The sequence below is a fragment of the Lepisma saccharinum genome, chromosome 9, assembly GCF_977018435.1.
Source record: "Lepisma saccharinum chromosome 9, izLepSacc3.1, whole genome shotgun sequence".
In the NCBI taxonomy this organism is placed as follows: domain Eukaryota; kingdom Metazoa; phylum Arthropoda; class Insecta; order Zygentoma; family Lepismatidae; genus Lepisma; species Lepisma saccharinum.
Window position 1 is genome coordinate 92,442,216 of NC_139237.1, and position 16,911 is coordinate 92,459,126.

Genomic DNA, 16,911 nt, shown 5'->3' on the forward strand with positions numbered 1-16,911 from the left:
TCTAACCTACATGACTTAGCGTTTTCAAACACACATCATTTAAAAAGTTATTTCACGCTGATCAAACAGCACAAGAGCGTATAATTATAAAACTTACTATTATTTAGCTATAATCAACAATTTGTATCACTTAGCTAAAATCAGACTTGCGAAAAAACAATAAAATGAGCACATCTAGAAAAGTGCAGCCTCCCGCTTCAAAGTCACAGACAACACTGACAGGTCAGCAACCGTGGCGACTGTTTCGCCCGGCTCCCGCGTGGCGAAAGCGCTATCGTAAGCGAAGAAAACTCACATGGCCACTTTGTCCGCACTGGCTACTTTACCCTTCCTTCCCCTACAGTGCTCGTTAATTTTAGATTTATTTCTTTTTGTGCGAGCCCTAGGCTGTACGCACTACATATTTTTGATTTTTCTACACTATTTTGTTACCTTAGTTTTCGTTTAAGCTGTCTCTTACTTTGTTCCCTATATACACATTCTTCCCCTCCCTCGGAAGGTCTTCTTCCAGTCTTTCTCCTCACTTCTCCTTTCTTGCACTCTCACCAAAACACGCATACATTTTGCTTTACACACACTTACACTATAAAGATGGCTCGTCTGGAGCATGATCACTCATTTCGTTGCCTTCACTAATAGCTTTCCCCCGCCGTTCTCTTACTTCCCCCAGGTATTTCCCCACTTGCTGCCCCGCTTCCTTTATCTTTATTCTGTCGTCTACCACTTCTATAATCTCCCTGTCTGTTAAGTTTGCCATCCATTTGTCCCTTAGGTCACGTGTAGAAGGGCAATTCAGTAGGATATGCTTGTCCGTCTCCTCCCCATCGCACAAAGGACATATCGTTTCCCCTGCTTCGTTTCTCTTTCTTAGTTGTTTCCATCCCCCTAATCTGAACCATGCCAGCGCGCCTCTTTCATTTTTTCCCACCACCTGGATATATTTCGCTTTCCCCCATTCTCTTACTCTTAGCTGTTCCCTGATTGAGGTCTTTGTTTGGCAGTCTGCTATTATTTCTTGTCTGTCTATGTCGAGTAACCTGTCCCTGATTATGCTCGTCTCAAAGCCTAAGCCATGCATGTCTCAGTACAGACTTTACCAAAGTGAAACCGCGAATGGCTCATTACATATGCTCGTTAATTAATAAAGGCAATGGAAATTTCCGTAAGCGAACTCGAGACATTTAAAAAACATTTTTTTAGAACTGAGCTTAAAAATCCAGGCGTGAGATGAAAATTTTCAGGCACCATAACGACCAGACGCCTTGTATTTTTCTCTGGATCCAGCAATAGGCTGTTGGGTCCTGAACAATTTTGACAGAATTGTAAAGAATCCTGACAATTTATCAACGCCCTTAACGTACTTTACATTGGGAAACAAACAATGATTATAGGCTTGACAATGCTTAACAAGAATCAGGGCACCCACTCACTTGGAGCCACAACCTTGGAAGGTACGGCGGCTAAAAATGTTAGCAAGAAAATGAACCGCCAAAACCATGTTAAAACAAGACAACTGTCCGTGCCGGTAAATCACGTCGTGAATTCGGCGTTCATTGTGACCTTATCCTGAACACATGTTTACGAATCAAACGAGGGCGAACGAGATACGACGAAATTTATGACGCTACGCTTCTTAGCGGAGCAGACAGGCGTAGGCTAACAAGTTGCCCCGACCAAGATTTTCCCCCGAAACGCATTGTATTATAATGATGCTTGTCGGAAGTTTCAAGACTCAAAGACTTCGTAATTTGGAATTTGTTCACTTTGGTAGACGCGCGTTCCAAGACCCTTTCATAAACAAGCTCTGGTGTGTCGTGTCCTTCTGGAAGTCAATTGGTCGCATTTTCGTGTGTGACACCTTGCTGATTTATTTGCGCGATTCTAATACTGCGCACAATTCTATACCTACATGCAGTTTCGTAGATATACGTACATACGAACAGGAAAGTAAATGCATAAGTCTGTAGCTCAGACTAAATGTGTAACTACACCATCGAGAAAGATGCAGGAAGATGCATCAAAAACGGAACAATTGATGCACTAAAGAAGTGTTTCTCAACGGGGGCCCTGGCGTCAATTATACCGGGCGGTGAGAGTTTATCCTGAAGTTGCAGCCCGAGCTGGCAACAACCTGGAAAGTCTCCCGTGCAGCCTCAAAATTTGAATTTTAACGGTTGGGTCTTTCACCGAGTTATGGCTGGAATTGTAAGGCGACTTGCAGCCCGAGCTGGGAAAGATGGCTTTTCGTTCGGGTTTCGAGTTCGAGGGCGATAAAAGAAAATGCTTTCGCGACAGTCAGTGCTTCTAGAAGAGAAATCAAACTATCTGATCCGGGGACGTGTTCCTTCCCGCCTCCAAATTTGAAGGTTGTTGGACGTATTCATGTATTAAATCATGTATTCATGCATTAATTCATGTATTAATTCACGTATTACTTCATGCTTTCCCTTGAGAAACTATCGAAAGTCAGTCCCCTCGCCTACTTTTTAAGAAACAATCCTTCCTAAAATTTGAAGGATGCCTAATCTACGGCATCTTTTTAAAAACGCACGCGCATTTATACAATACAGTTCAATACTACAATTTCGTAATAAAAGTGCAATGTCTTAAACATGTACAAATTACAGCTGTCATAAAGTTCGTGATAATTTTGATAGGAGTGATAAAGGAAGATGGATTACAAGTGCTAATAGCCCGTGATTACTGATTGAGCTTTATCTGTGAGGTTACTGATTAGGTTGTAGGCTGACTTCAAGAAATACACAATGTTTTACAAGATAATGTCTCCATCTCTATTTCGACACAGTTTGAATTAGGCCTATTCGGTTCTATGACCGATGTTATTTCCAGAAACTACGAACTCGCGAAATTCGTACTTTGACTTACCCGACTTCCTTGGAGAAACGTCGCGATCTCGTGCAGCGTCTCGTTACAGGAAATACGATCTGCGCCTGGACCATGGGTTTCGATCTGCCTTGGCACGTCGTAGACAAACTCCCTGAAAAAGGGAAAGCAAAACAACTTAAGATCATGAATACCAGTAGGGTATACGAAATCACTGCAGATTGGCGTGTATGTGGGGGGGAGCAGACAGACACACATATATACATAGTCAATTATTAAATAAATTATAAAATATACAATACATTATATCGACTATCCTTCGTGTAAAATTCGATTGCAAATTGAAGATTTTAATATACCACTAATGCTATGAACAATGATTTGCGTGACTGAGGGGCAAAATTTAAGAGACGTTAAAGTTTCCTGTATAAAATTCACATCTAAATGCTATTACGTTTTTTATTTATATATTTGTATACTTTGAGATAGATGACGAAAGGCGATGAAAAATATGGAAAAAATAACAAGTCGGACTAATTTGTGTGTTTTGTGGATTGCTAGCTTCATTGTCCTTCTTTGTTGTTCGTTCTTTGTGCGTGTGTTTTCGATATTGTTCCAGTAAAGTATATTCGACTTCAAAACTGTTTATCTTTGTTGTTAGAAGAAAACCTCCTCTCCCCCCCTCCCGTCCCGTGCGATTTGGCACCCTGAATACCAGAGTGCTTATGCAACACACCACTGCGTGTGACACAAGCTTAATCAAATATACAAAGAATGAACTGGATCGCCATCAGGTTGTCCAAAAAGTCACACAACCGAGATTTTGAACGTACGTAGCTTTTGTACAAAAAGCGATGGGTATTAACGTTGTCTATGTAGATGTTTTTTAAACATTAAACAAGAAAATTATTCTCTACATGAACTGAAAAGTTACTATGATGTAAAAAAGTTTTGTACGAAGTAAAAACAAACATGCATTAAAGACCTTTATGGAGCAACTTGCAATAATTTTCGATGTGCATCCATGGTCTCCATGGGTATTTATCGAACTGATGAACGAACCACACATTTTAACGCATTGTGTGCATTATAGGACGATTTAAAGGGTTAATGATTGATGACATTCATAAAAATGTGTTTTTTTTCAATTACGAGGTGTACTGGCAACATTGGTCTTGTCAGAGGGCAGTACCAGGCGTGTCAGACATCTGGCTATGTTTTTCAATCAATGTCCAGAAGAAATAAAATATTTGAAATTTATCGCACACAATAGTAACCTACCTATATCAACTTTCAGTTTGTTCAATAACATAAACATTAGTATCATGATGGTGCTGTAGAATATCACGAACATCGGTTGATCACGCCAGCTACTTTTGTGTATGTTGATTGAGTGATCATGCCTGTTGTTTCAAAAACAGTTGAAGCACTGCTGTAGATGTAGAACCAAGGTTATAAGAATTACATGTGATCGAGTCGTCTGCGTGTTTACGTAAGATGCATACGACATGATGACGTAGTGGGATCATGTGAACCTAGCCCCCGAGCCCGAAAATTCACATGCGAACGCTCAGAACATATTTATCTTTTGAAAAATTACATGTATACAAAAGTAAAATAAAATGAAATTACAGTGTAAAATATACATTAAATATAAATGGTAAAGTTCCACGTGCACTTTGTGCCATGACATGACTATGAGGCATATGCATATAGGGAGATGTGAGAGTAGAGTCCTACACAATATTCGATCTCGGCCATTTTGGAGGTGAAGTGATCAGGAAGACCGCCTTTACCCCCAGTCCCTCCAGGTACCCATTTATTTCAGGCTGGCTGAGCCCCAGAGGCGTTTTATGCTGGAAAAAAGCCGGAAAAATCCAACCTGGGAATCGAACCCGGAGGTCCTCCGTCGCAGTCAAACGCCCTATCGACTGGGTCGCGGGTTTGAATCGCGGAATGTGCATGGCTATTTTTGTGAGTGTCACTTCATCTATTATCATCACTCATACTCACCATTGCCATTAGCCAAAAGCGACAGCAAAGCGATGCAAAATACTTGGTCAATCTTATATCAACAGGAAATTCTGGCGACGCCAATGACTCGACCGTCCATTTTAGTTCGCAGCATCAACACCAGGTGGCGTATATTTACAAGGTTTGTCTCCGACGCTTTCCTTCGTCCGTCCATGCAAATTTCCCAGCAAAAATCCCGTCCCGGCACTTAGGGAACGATAAATCAACTCCTGCCCAACCGGGCGAGTGTTGCGCCGACTTGAATGATTCCCAGCCCCGCTGCGTACGACACGTAGGCGTAAATAACGACGTTCCGAGACACGTTCTTCACGCGGACTTGACCCCCGTCGCCATTTACATGAAATGCCCATTTGGAGGCTTCCCAATCAATTCCGCTCTCCTCACGACTTCCCTTAGCCACGTTCGAGCGTAGCAAGATGCAAAATCTCATTTTTTGGTTCATCCAAGTGATAAAAAGATTTAAAAACTTCTGAAGTAATGCTCTCGCTTGCACTGATCTTGTACAGTAGCTGACAGTTCTAGCACAGATAAACCAAACGTATTATAGCTTGTTAGATGTAGTTCTAGGTTGTAAGGATTTCACTGGCTGTTATCGTGGTCCCTACAACCGTCGGCGACTGCCTCACCAACACTAACACATAAAAACGTAGTTTGCTGGCCTGCTTAGTATCAGCAATTTGTAAATATTTGAGTTTATCGTTTTCAAATTGTTGCAAAAATGTGAAAAAATTACGCTTAAAATCAATCAGACTAGGGTAAATCAAAGAAAATATGACAGCTTGTTGTCGGTTTCAGTGATAAGAATTAAAGAAACTCTGTTGTTAGAAAGCGACAACAATAAACAAGAAGATATAAACTTTAGCATTACCAGCAGGCATTTTTACTACCTAGACGCGACTACCCTAAAAATTACAAAAAAGCACAATAACAAAAAAATTATAAGTTATTGTTATTATTTTAATAATAATTAAAGTTATCTGGTAAAAGTAATAACAATTTGATTAATTTAAGGGTGTCCATATCTCGTCCGTCAGAGAAGACAGAATTCCAACAGGTTTCTAGCGACACTTTTGAGTTGACCAAAATAGGCAACGAACACAAACTTCTTAATTCTCTAAGTTACACACACGTTGACATCATTTTTTCAGTTTTTGGGGAAGTCAAAAACAAAAGAAGAGGAGGAAGAAAACATAGGCCATGTTGATACTTATTTAGTTAACTTCGTATGGGTGACCCCACTGTGCGAATTAAGCTTTTTGCTTCGGGGGGATGCCCACTCAGTGGCGTATTTGTGTTTTCATTTTGGGAAGTAGTTTTCTGGGGGTATGCAATTTTGTATATATGTTACCAATTATACCAAGCCCGAGCGGGATTCGAACCCGGGACCCTTGGCGTCGCAGCCCTTCGAACATTGGTTCTGATCTAGGCCATTAAATCTTATGATAACACTTACACTTAATTTAGAAGCACTTACTACGGTAAATTTCTAAGAAAGCACAAGCTCATACGCGAAAAGTGCTATCGAACTAACACAGAAAATTTGATCTAATTTCTATTACCTAGTTCAAACTTAACGTCCATCTAACCAAACCTACTAGTTTCTTGTAAACACTTTCTTTCACACATGTAAAATATCAACACCATGCCATGGAAACTTACGTGGAAAACAGCTTGTTGTTGTCTCGAAAGAGAGCTCGCTTGCAGAATAGAGAGAAAAGAGAGAGAGAAGAAAGAGAGAGGGGAGGAAAAGTGTGTGTGTGTGTGTGTGTGTGTATGACTCGGTGAGGTTGGTCAGTTGCAGAATGGTATCTGTTTTTAATCCACAAGGCTACATACTTTTCGGCAAGGAAATTTTTGATGGCTGAACTATTAACCTCTTGTTTACCAAATATCTCGATCGAGATATTTACCTGTAACCCCTCGGGTACCAAATATCTCGATCGAGATATTTCGACATGTTCGTAGTTTTTACGTCATAATGTCGCTTTCTTTCGCTGGAACTGCGATTTTCTTCTTTTATATTATTGTTAACACATAGTCTGCACCGTAAAGACTCTTCCACGTCTTGTTCTTCTATAAAAGGGGGGGGGGGAATGGCGGGAAAATGACGGCTTCCTTTGAAACTGAGTCAGTGGCGCATAGACATGTCGTTTGGGGGCTATAAGTCGTGTTCTATTGCTCATATGATAATAGTGTAATTATTTTCTTTTTCAGACATGCCTGCGATCATTTCCACGTGTATTTTGACAATGTCCTGTACTTTGTTGCCCAGGGGCGGAGGGGGAAGGGTCATTTTTCTTCAGAAATTTTGGAATTTTCCGGTTCCTTCCCTCCCCCCGCATCCATATACACACTCAATGTGCATAAATTGTATGTAGTTCGATTCTATGGTTTATTCCGCGTTTTGATTCATCCGTCTAGGGCAATTGGCCTCCAATATACAGACGTTTCAAGGTAACTGCGCATTTTGCTGAATGGCTCAGTGGCGTACAGACATATCGTTTTGGAGGTACAAGTCATGTTGTATTGTTCATATCATAATAGTGCAATTATTTTCTTGCTCCAGACATGCCAGCGTTCATTTCCATGTGAATTTTGACAATGTCCTGTACTTTGTTGTCGAGGGGCGGAGAGGCATTTTTTCTGAGATTTTGAAATTTTCCGGTTCCATCCCCCCTGCATCCATATATACAATCAATGTGCATAAATTTTATATAGTCCGATTCTATGGTTCATCCCACGTCTGTCATGGGCAATTAGCCTCCGATCTACAGTCATGTACCATAAATGAAACTCTGCATTTTGCTTAAAATTGGCCCGGTAACGGGGAGCTTATCTGGCAAAATGGGCTTGGTAATCAAAAGCTTAATGGATACAAACGATTTATCAATTGTAGGCCTTCCCGATGGCGTAGTGGTAATGTCGTCGGCATGTAATCAAGGGGTCCCGGTTCGATACCTGGTGGAGGCGCATAGTGATTCGGATCCCACTTTAAACTGTAGATCCAGTCCCGATTAGCCTTTGTGCGCATAAAGTGGACTTTTCAAACACAAACTCAATCAACTCAATTGTATTTGTTACATAGTTAAGACATGGTATAGGTCTTCTATATGCTTTCAATTTGCATTTTCTTTGAGGGGCAAATCTCCCCGTTACTGGTGACGACTGTCTCCCAGGGATGAGGAGTGAATTTCACTCTCCACAGACATTTTGTTCACCTACTCTCATCTCAGTCAAGGAAAATTCCACTGCGAAAATATAAAATAGGGAAGTACGATCGTACCGGAAGTGCAGGGACAAAAACCCGAGTGGTCTCGTTGGTAGTAAGGAAGGTTCACTCAATCGATAATTTATGTCTGACCGCTTCGCTCGAACAGCATCCGCGGGCAACAATTGACCATGAAGTTTCTTTGACGAACAAATGCTGGATTGCTGGTTCTCTCTTTGTTTTCCAAGGCGAACCGTCAATCTTCATAATTGTTAGAGCTCTCTTTCAATTCCAGCCACGAGGCCTGGTTCTAGACTACAAACTACGACTGTTCCTCGGGCAACATACAAACAATGAAAAGATTCGACAGCGAGAAAGTTAAAGGTGAAATATAAGGTACAGCTCCAGGGACCTATCGTTTCTGGTTCGCACAATGAAAGATAACAGAAAAGTGAATTATTGCTACGGCCTGTCAGTTCATGTTGACTGTAGACATCAGCCAAGATACACGACGATAAAATTTTGTAGACTCGAAGTTATTATGTTGAAAACTGTCTCATTCACTTGGGGGTCAACAAGGGTTTGTCTAGATTTTCCATTTGGTGGCAAATTGGCCATAAGTTGACCCTTCGTGATTTTCTCTTTGTAGGTGTGTGGATAAATTTGACAGTGAACAAAAGAAATAACGTTTTCCATGTAGCAGGGGTGGAAACTAGTTAAGTGGTCAAAATTACTGACTTAACTGACCTAAACAACAAAAAGCTGATCAAACACTGACATTTTTTCTACACTACATGTCAATAACTTATCATCCTAAAAGTAAAAGTGAGGTTTCATTGGATTTAAAAATGATTAACTGGTCTACACCATCCCCTCAGCCATCAAACACACATTTTTTACTGAAATTGTACAAAATTACGTAAGGCAATAAAACAACTTTTTTTAAAAAGAAAAAAGAAAAGAAAGAATGTGCAGGAGATATTGAAATGAAACTGCATGCATTCCTTTCCTTTCCTCTTCTGTTGTTTTATGAGCTGTACAGTGTTGGTCTCCACTATGTTTTTAATCATCGAACACAAAAAAGTGCTGACTAATAAAATGGACGGACGGTAAGACAAACACAACCCTGCAACATATTCAGGGTTCGATACTCGGTGGAGGCACATTGAGTAGGGTTTTTAAAAACGAGCTGACAAATTACAAAGATGAAAAAATGACTTTACTGATTGTATTGACCATTTCCACCCTGTGAATGGAGACAGAGATAACCAACACATTAAAGCCGACAATTTCATAGTGTTGAAACGTACAAAAGAGTAACTGTCAAGTATTACTTTCGTTACTCGTTACCTGAAGAAAGAAATTACTGTAATTATAGATACCGTTACTCACACCTCGTTACAAGTTAACTGCTACCATTACAAATAAACAAAAAGCTAGATAATAATAAGCGCAATCTCTCTGGCAGTGCATTGATACAGTTTCCCTACGGCCACCAACCTGTTTGATTCTACATCCACGGCGAATAGGTTGCACGACCCGTTGGATAACAAGAAAGCAACTGGTGGGAAATTTTTAATTCTTCCTCCGTAACCCTGCACCAAATCCAGCTGTCAGACACATCTACATCTGACGTCACCGGGGAGACGTCTTTCACACTCCACATCTGCTGCCCGACCGGCAAACACAAAAAATAGTCCCCGATCAACAAGGACTGCTGCACATCTGGTAATCCAGCGCCACCCGAAAAAAAGTCTTCATACGACACGAACGCACAACTCGGAAAGTAAGCTTGAAGCCTCAATCGTGATTCTTTTGCGCTGTGTGGTCCAACACGTGGAATGCCCCGAGAGTGGATGTTATGAACAAGTGGCTCTAGAGTTTACCCGACCTCTCATCAGTGGGCCTTTGGGGTAACGGCTGTCCAGTTGTGGTACTGATCCCACACCCCAACTGTGGCCGATATCGAAGGTACGACTTCTCGAGAACCATGTTCAAAGACTGCGCGTAAATATGAACAAGTAGATGGTATCCGAGATAACTCCAAACAATAGACCCTTTAATTGACATTAATGGCTTTTTTATTCATTATCGAGGGGTGACGCTATTGTTATTTAATCTAGCGCCACGTGGCGACACGTGTCGGGGGGTGGAGGAGGAGATGAGTCATCGATGACTCATGCACACGTGTGAGTTTGAAATTAATGGTTTTCCATTAGTGCACAAAAGATACTATTATGTATTCCGTTTTCGACCTAAGCTAACCTTTTGTTGTATATTATATATGCGTTTCTGCCGGATATGAGTCACAGATGATTTATACAGACGTTGGAGTTTGGAATTAATGGTTTTTCCATTAAGGTACAAAAGACACTATTGTGGAGTTCGTTTTCGGACTATTCTAACACTATTGTTGTATATTATATATGCGTTTCTGCCGGATATGAGTCAGGGGTGCTTTATGCACACGTGGGAACTTGGAATTAATGGTTTTTCCATTAATGTACAAAAGACATTTTCGGCCTATTCCGGCCATTTTGGCGTCGGTGGTGAGTCATATTTGGTATAATTGAGGAGCTCGAACGGTCCTGGGTAGAGGCTAGAAAATATTAACCAATGAGAGAAGGTTTTTAATAAATGATTCATCCAATCAGAGAAGAGTAATGAAAATAATATTTATATTGACTGTCCTTTTGTCTAAGAATCTATAAATATTGAGCGGAAGACGAAGCGGTCCAAGAGAGTTCTCAAGTGTTTGGCTTGAAAGTCGTACAGATTTTTTAGCGTGACTGAGTTGTTGCAGTGCAACTAAAGGCTTTTTAACTTGGTAAGTATCTCTTTTTGTATACTATTCTTTATTTCAAGTTGTTTTTTAACTGCCATGCAAACAAAGTTTAAGCGTTTTGCATTATTTTTGAAAATAACACTAACAATATGTATTGTTATTGTTCCAGGTTCTGTCACTTTCTCTCTTTCTGAATTCCACCCATTCTTTTGTCACGGCGATGTTTTTTAAAAAATATTATACAAAAATATTAGAAAATATCACTAACAATGTGTATTGTTATTGTTGCAGGTTCTTTCACTTTCTCTGAATTCGTCATACGCGGGAAGAATGGCTTCCAGCTCCAGGTCCAACAGCAGTGCGGTGAGTACAGCCGAATCTATTTTAACCCATTTTAACCTAGGATTTTTCACTTCTCCAGAAGATATTATTAATGCCTACTACAACTTTTGCGAGAGGGTGGTTATTTACTACGATTATCCATATTCTGATCCGACTTTGTTTTGCGAGACGGCTCACAATATATTGAATCAAATTGGTTCGGGCGAACCCCTTTTTTCAATAGCGGGGGAACGGAACAGATATTTCAGACGGTTTGCCATGCTAGGCAGGGAGGTTTCTTTTGATATCCCAACGCAGGTAGTCGGGGACCCTCATTCTTTTGTTAGATCGATGTTCAAGTTCATGATGAGAAGGGTTTTTTATGATGTTGTACCGGAGAGTCAAGTAGGGGTGATTATTTCTGCGGGAGGTAACGACAGGGATATCTATATCCCTTGGCGTCGCCTTTCAGCATTAAATGTGGACATTATCCAGCATTATGTTGCCAAAGTGCTCAATAGCAACGAGTCTTTCTTTGTAGGGAATACCATTAAATGCTCGGCGCATATTGTGGAACCGCGGCGCGGAAGAGGAAAAAGCAAAGTCCCTCTCTACAGAAAATACGCTCCGTTACTAACAGTGAATAATGCTAATCAAAGGCAACGGGCTATCACTGCAATTAACAACGATGATAATTTGTGTTTACCTCGGGCTATTACTCTTGCCAAGGCCAAAATCGATAAAGACACACAAAACATCCGCTCGTTTACACGTACGGATCATCTATTTAAAGAAGCCGCTATGCGTTTGTGTTATAAAGCAAGCGTCGACCCTTCCAACGGGTGTACAGTAGAAGATATTATGAAGTTTCAGAATAAGCTGGGGCCAGAGTACCAGATTGTTGTTTTTGCAATGAAAGACGGGGAAAGGGACTATGAGGTGATACGGACCACTCCGTTCGCCCCTAAACAAATCAATTTGGTGTATCATAACGAACACTTTGACATAGTCAATTCAGTTCAGAATCTTCTTGTGAAAAAATACTACTGTGCAAAATGCCAATTAGGTTATAATAACAAATATCAACATAGTGAGTGTACATTACACTGTTCCAAATGTGAAGGTAGTCATTTAGAGGAAAATACTAACTCTGTCCCGCGAAAATGTGGAGAATGTAACCGTACGTTTCTGTCTGGAAAATGTTTCCAGAACCATTTACGTACGGAAGGGCGTAAATCCAGTGTGTGTGAATCCATTCAACAGTGCACAATTTGTTGTAAAGTAGTGAACATGAGAAAGCGTAAAACTCCCCATAAATGTGAAGAATTTTTTTGCAAAAGCTGTAATGCTTTTGTCGACCCTACCCACAAATGTTATATTCTCCCAGTCAAAGTAGAACCAATCAGTAAATTTCTGTATGTTTTTTATGATTTTGAATGTATGTTGGTTGAAGGGGAAGATGCGCAGAAACACGAAGTGAATCTGGCTGTTGCCAAGCAGGCTTGTCACGCATGTAAAGACACTGAAGCAGATTTCTGCGAAATGTGTGGCCCTCGTATGCATATTTTCCCCAATATTGAGGAATTTATGCATTATATTCAAACACCCAGGGAAGGATTCGAGAAAATTGTGTGCATTGCACATAATGCGGGACGTTACGATTCTCATTTTGTGCTGAACTATTTGATCACTAAAGAAAATATTATGCCTTCAGTAATTATGAGAGGGCGTAATATTATTGAAATGAGCGTGGGCAAGAAAATCATTTTCCGTGATTCATTAAATTTCATGTTAATGAAATTAAAAGACTTGCCTACAAGTCTGGGTCTCGGAGATGAACTGCGTAAAGGCGACTTTCCCTATCTTTTCTCTACGCCTGAGAACCAACATTATGTGGGGCCCTACCCTGATATTTCTTTTTATGACGTGGACGCCAAGTCCACTAAAGAACGGGAGGAAATTCGCAAATGGCATGCGGAAACTGTTCAGACTGGGAAAATATTTGATTTCCAACAAGAGTTGCGTCAGTATTGTATTAGTGATGTTGAAATCCTTGCAGCTGCGTGTATTAAATTTTCAAATTTAATTGAACAATTATCGGGAATTCAATGCTTTCTGAGATGTGCCACACTTGCATCTTTAGCCTCATTGATATTCAGGGCTAAATTTCTAAAAGAAAACACACTTATCAAGATACCACCGATGGGATTCCGGGAGCAGGATACTTATTCTCTAATTTCGTTGAAATGGTTGAAATGGATAGAATATTCCAATAATATTACATTGAGGCATGCTGGCAATCTCGGGGAAGCGAAAGTAGGGCGTTATAAGCTGGACGGGCTCCATGAGGAGTCTAAAACTGTGTACAGTTTTCTGGGATGTTACTTTCATTCATGCCCGTTATGTTCCCCTGAAAATAGGAATCAACCCCTTAATGAAACAGGAGAAACATTAAACCAGAGGTACGAACGCACAGTAGCAAGAAAAGCGTTGCTGGAGCAAATGGGGTACACGGTAATTGAAAAATGGGAATGTGAGTTCCATAACGAAATCAAAACCAACCCGGAACTACGCAAATTTATTGGTGAGAACTGCTACTCGCTTGACTCCCCGCTTATCCCCAAACAAGCCTTCAATGGCGGACGTACTGAACTTTTCAGGGCTCTATACGATCGCCAAGATGGCGAGAATTCATGCATGAAACTTTTAGATGTTGTTTCCCTGTACCCGGCCATGATGAAACAGCGAAAGATGCCCACGGGCAAACCTGTGATTTACACTTCCGAGTTTCCCCCACTGGAGAACATATTCGGCGTAGTAAAGTGCGATGTTCTCCCACCTAAAAATTTATACTTACCTGTGCTTGGCATGGCATGCAATAGCAAGTTAATGTTTGCTCTCTGCCGTGCATGTGCACAAAGTGAGAATCAGGAAGAGTGCCCACACACCGAAAAACAAAGATACTTACATGGCACCTGGGTATCAGAAGAACTCAAGTTGGCTGTAGAGAAAGGATACAAAATACTAAAAATTTATGAAGTATGGGATTTTCCTTCAGCACAAGAATCAGATAATGTGTTCAGAGAATACGTAGATACTTTCCTTAGACTGAAACAACAGTCCTCAGGATATCCTTCCACTTGCAGTACAGAACATGACAAAGACAAGTATATTCGTGATTATTTCGAACATGAGGGTATTCAGCTTGTCAAGGAAGAAATTGGATACAATGCTGGGCTGCGTTACATATCCAAAATACTCCTTAATAGCCTCTATGGTAAATTCTCTGAATCTGTATTAAAAACTAAGTCAGTTTTTGTCAATACAGAGAAGAAATTCCATGATATTGTATTCAATCCGCAATTTGAGATTAAAAATGTAGTCCCTATTTCTGAAAAATGTTTGCTAGTAAACTTTGTCGACCTGGAAACGGCCAATTCGCCGCTAGTGCTTTCCAATGTCCTTGTCTCAGCATTTATCACTGCTTATGGAAGAATGCATTTATATTCATTCATGGATCAAGTAAAAGAATCTATTCATTATGTGGACACTGACTCTGTATTCTATGTTGAAAAGCAGGGTGAAACGCTGTTACCTACAGGTTCCTTTCTCGGTGAACTGACCGATGAGATTAAAGAGCCGTATGAAATCTCATGTTTTCTTGGTGGTGGCCCCAAGAATTATGCATATAAAATGGAAAACAAATATGATGCAACCGATGAGAAACATGTCATTAAAGTGCGCGGTATTACCATGAACTACAGGACGCAATTGCAAATTAATTTTGACTATTTCAAGCAACTTGTTAAAGGAGAAATTGAAAAGAGAGTGGTTGAAAACCCTCGAAAAATTAAACGTAAAGCTAATTTCGAGATAGTCTCGGAAAAGGAACAAAAAACTCACCAGGCAGTTCACACGAAACGCCGAAAATTGGAGTACTATGTATCTTTACCGTACGGGATGTAAACAAAATATAAATATCATTTTTCAAAAAAATATATTGTAAAAATAAATATTTACATAATTAGCCTCAGACACACACACACACACACGCACACACACACACACACACACACACGTATTTGTATATTGTTTTTTTCACGCACTATTATATGGTTTTTTATATATGTGGATAAATGTTATTCCCGAGTGCGACCTCCGCGAGTGCTGTCTTCTTTTTTTTCCAATATAGGGGGGGTGATGGAAATATAAATGGTCTATTAAGTCCTTCTTCCCCCTAAACCCTTGAAGGTCGCAGAAGGGGCACTCCTGCTTTATGTCTTCCTGAAAACAAAAAATGTACCATGTAACAAATATTATACTCTGACAGAAGGTTGGGGGTTATTTGACATCAAGCTTTCTCTCATGCATAAAGTGGCTCTAGGACCCACCAAGCCTCAATAAAATATAAATTATAAATAACAAAGAAACTCTAAAATAATCTGTTCTGTATATCTTTATTCTTTCTCCTACTATTGAAACTGATTTCACGGGGGTCTTATTGTGACGTATATTTTGATTATAGCAAATATCCCTTCAGTTGAGTGAGTGTCAGCCACAAAGTTGGATCACAATATGAGAGCCGTTATTGATTTTATAGGATTTCGGAATAATCATGGAAAATATATTCCGAAAGAAATAGCTGTTGTGGATCCAGATTCTAATTGTTTGCAATCATGGGTATTTAAACCTCCGTGCGCATGGGATGATCTCGATATCAGAATACAAAATGAAAATTTATGGGAAACTCAAAATGTGCACGGCCTCTCTTGGCAAGCTGGAGAAGTGAATTTTACCAATATGTCCACTATTTTATCCTGCTGTACCGAAAATGCCGCAGGCATTTATTCCTTTGGCGCAGAAAAGTGCCATTTCCTTTCTACCTTACTTCAACGCACTGTGATTAACTTGGAGCAGCTTGGATGCCCTAAATCAGCTCTACTAAGTTTCCCTACCTATACCTGCTGTGAGAAGAACCACCGCCTGAGAAAAATAGCTTGTGCTCTGAGAAACGCACACCTGTACGGTCAGTTTCTACACCACTACAGTTTCATTCAGCACGTTGTACCTGCATGTGCCTCAACCCAAGACGAGAACAACTCGTCATCAGACTACAAAGAAGGCAGCATCTCGTCGTCAGACGAGAACTTATATTCATTGAATTCGGCTGCAAAATGGATACCATAAGCATAGCCATGTCAGTGTTCTATCTGAAAGCTTCGTTGGAGTGTTTGCAGACAATACGTTACCGAAAAATATCAAGCTTCCAGCTTCCCTGATTATCAATACAGACAGAGATTCGGGGCCAGGAATACATTGGACTGCCCTGTACATTGATTCGAATTGCCACGGAACATACTTTGACAGTTTTGGTGAAAACCCCAGTGCTTCTGTGACAGCGTTTTTTTAAACTGAACTGTATAAACAGAACAGTTATTCAGAATCCATTGTCCAGTGTGTGCGGATTGTACTGTATTATGTTCCTCTATTATGCCAGCAGAAATCTAACTATGGAATACTTTCTATCTTTCTTTGGGAAAGATTTGAAAAAGAATGACCGCATAGTGAGAAAAAAATTTACAAATGCATTTTCTTGACTTTATCAACAGTGTGGATGCTGTGAGAGCCTAATCAATGAGCAGTGCCTCGTAGAAGCTGTGGCCCAGACAATAGTGTTTTACTATCCTCATCCTACTTGTGTGGAATGCGAGCTTGGAGA

The 16,911-nt window shown here is 40.3% G+C and overlaps 1 protein-coding gene across 2 annotated transcripts in view; it reads right to left on the minus strand.

Moving 5' to 3' along the window:
* LOC145992253 (cytospin-A-like) overlaps positions 1-16,911 on the minus strand; it is a 274,095-nt gene that overhangs the window by 192,510 nt on the left and 64,674 nt on the right. For both annotated transcript variants that reach the window (XM_083128616.1, XM_083128617.1), the window contains exon 2: positions 2,887-2,998. The gene's annotated coding sequence lies outside the window, so the exon portion shown is untranslated. The remainder of the gene's footprint in view (positions 1-2,886; positions 2,999-16,911) is intronic.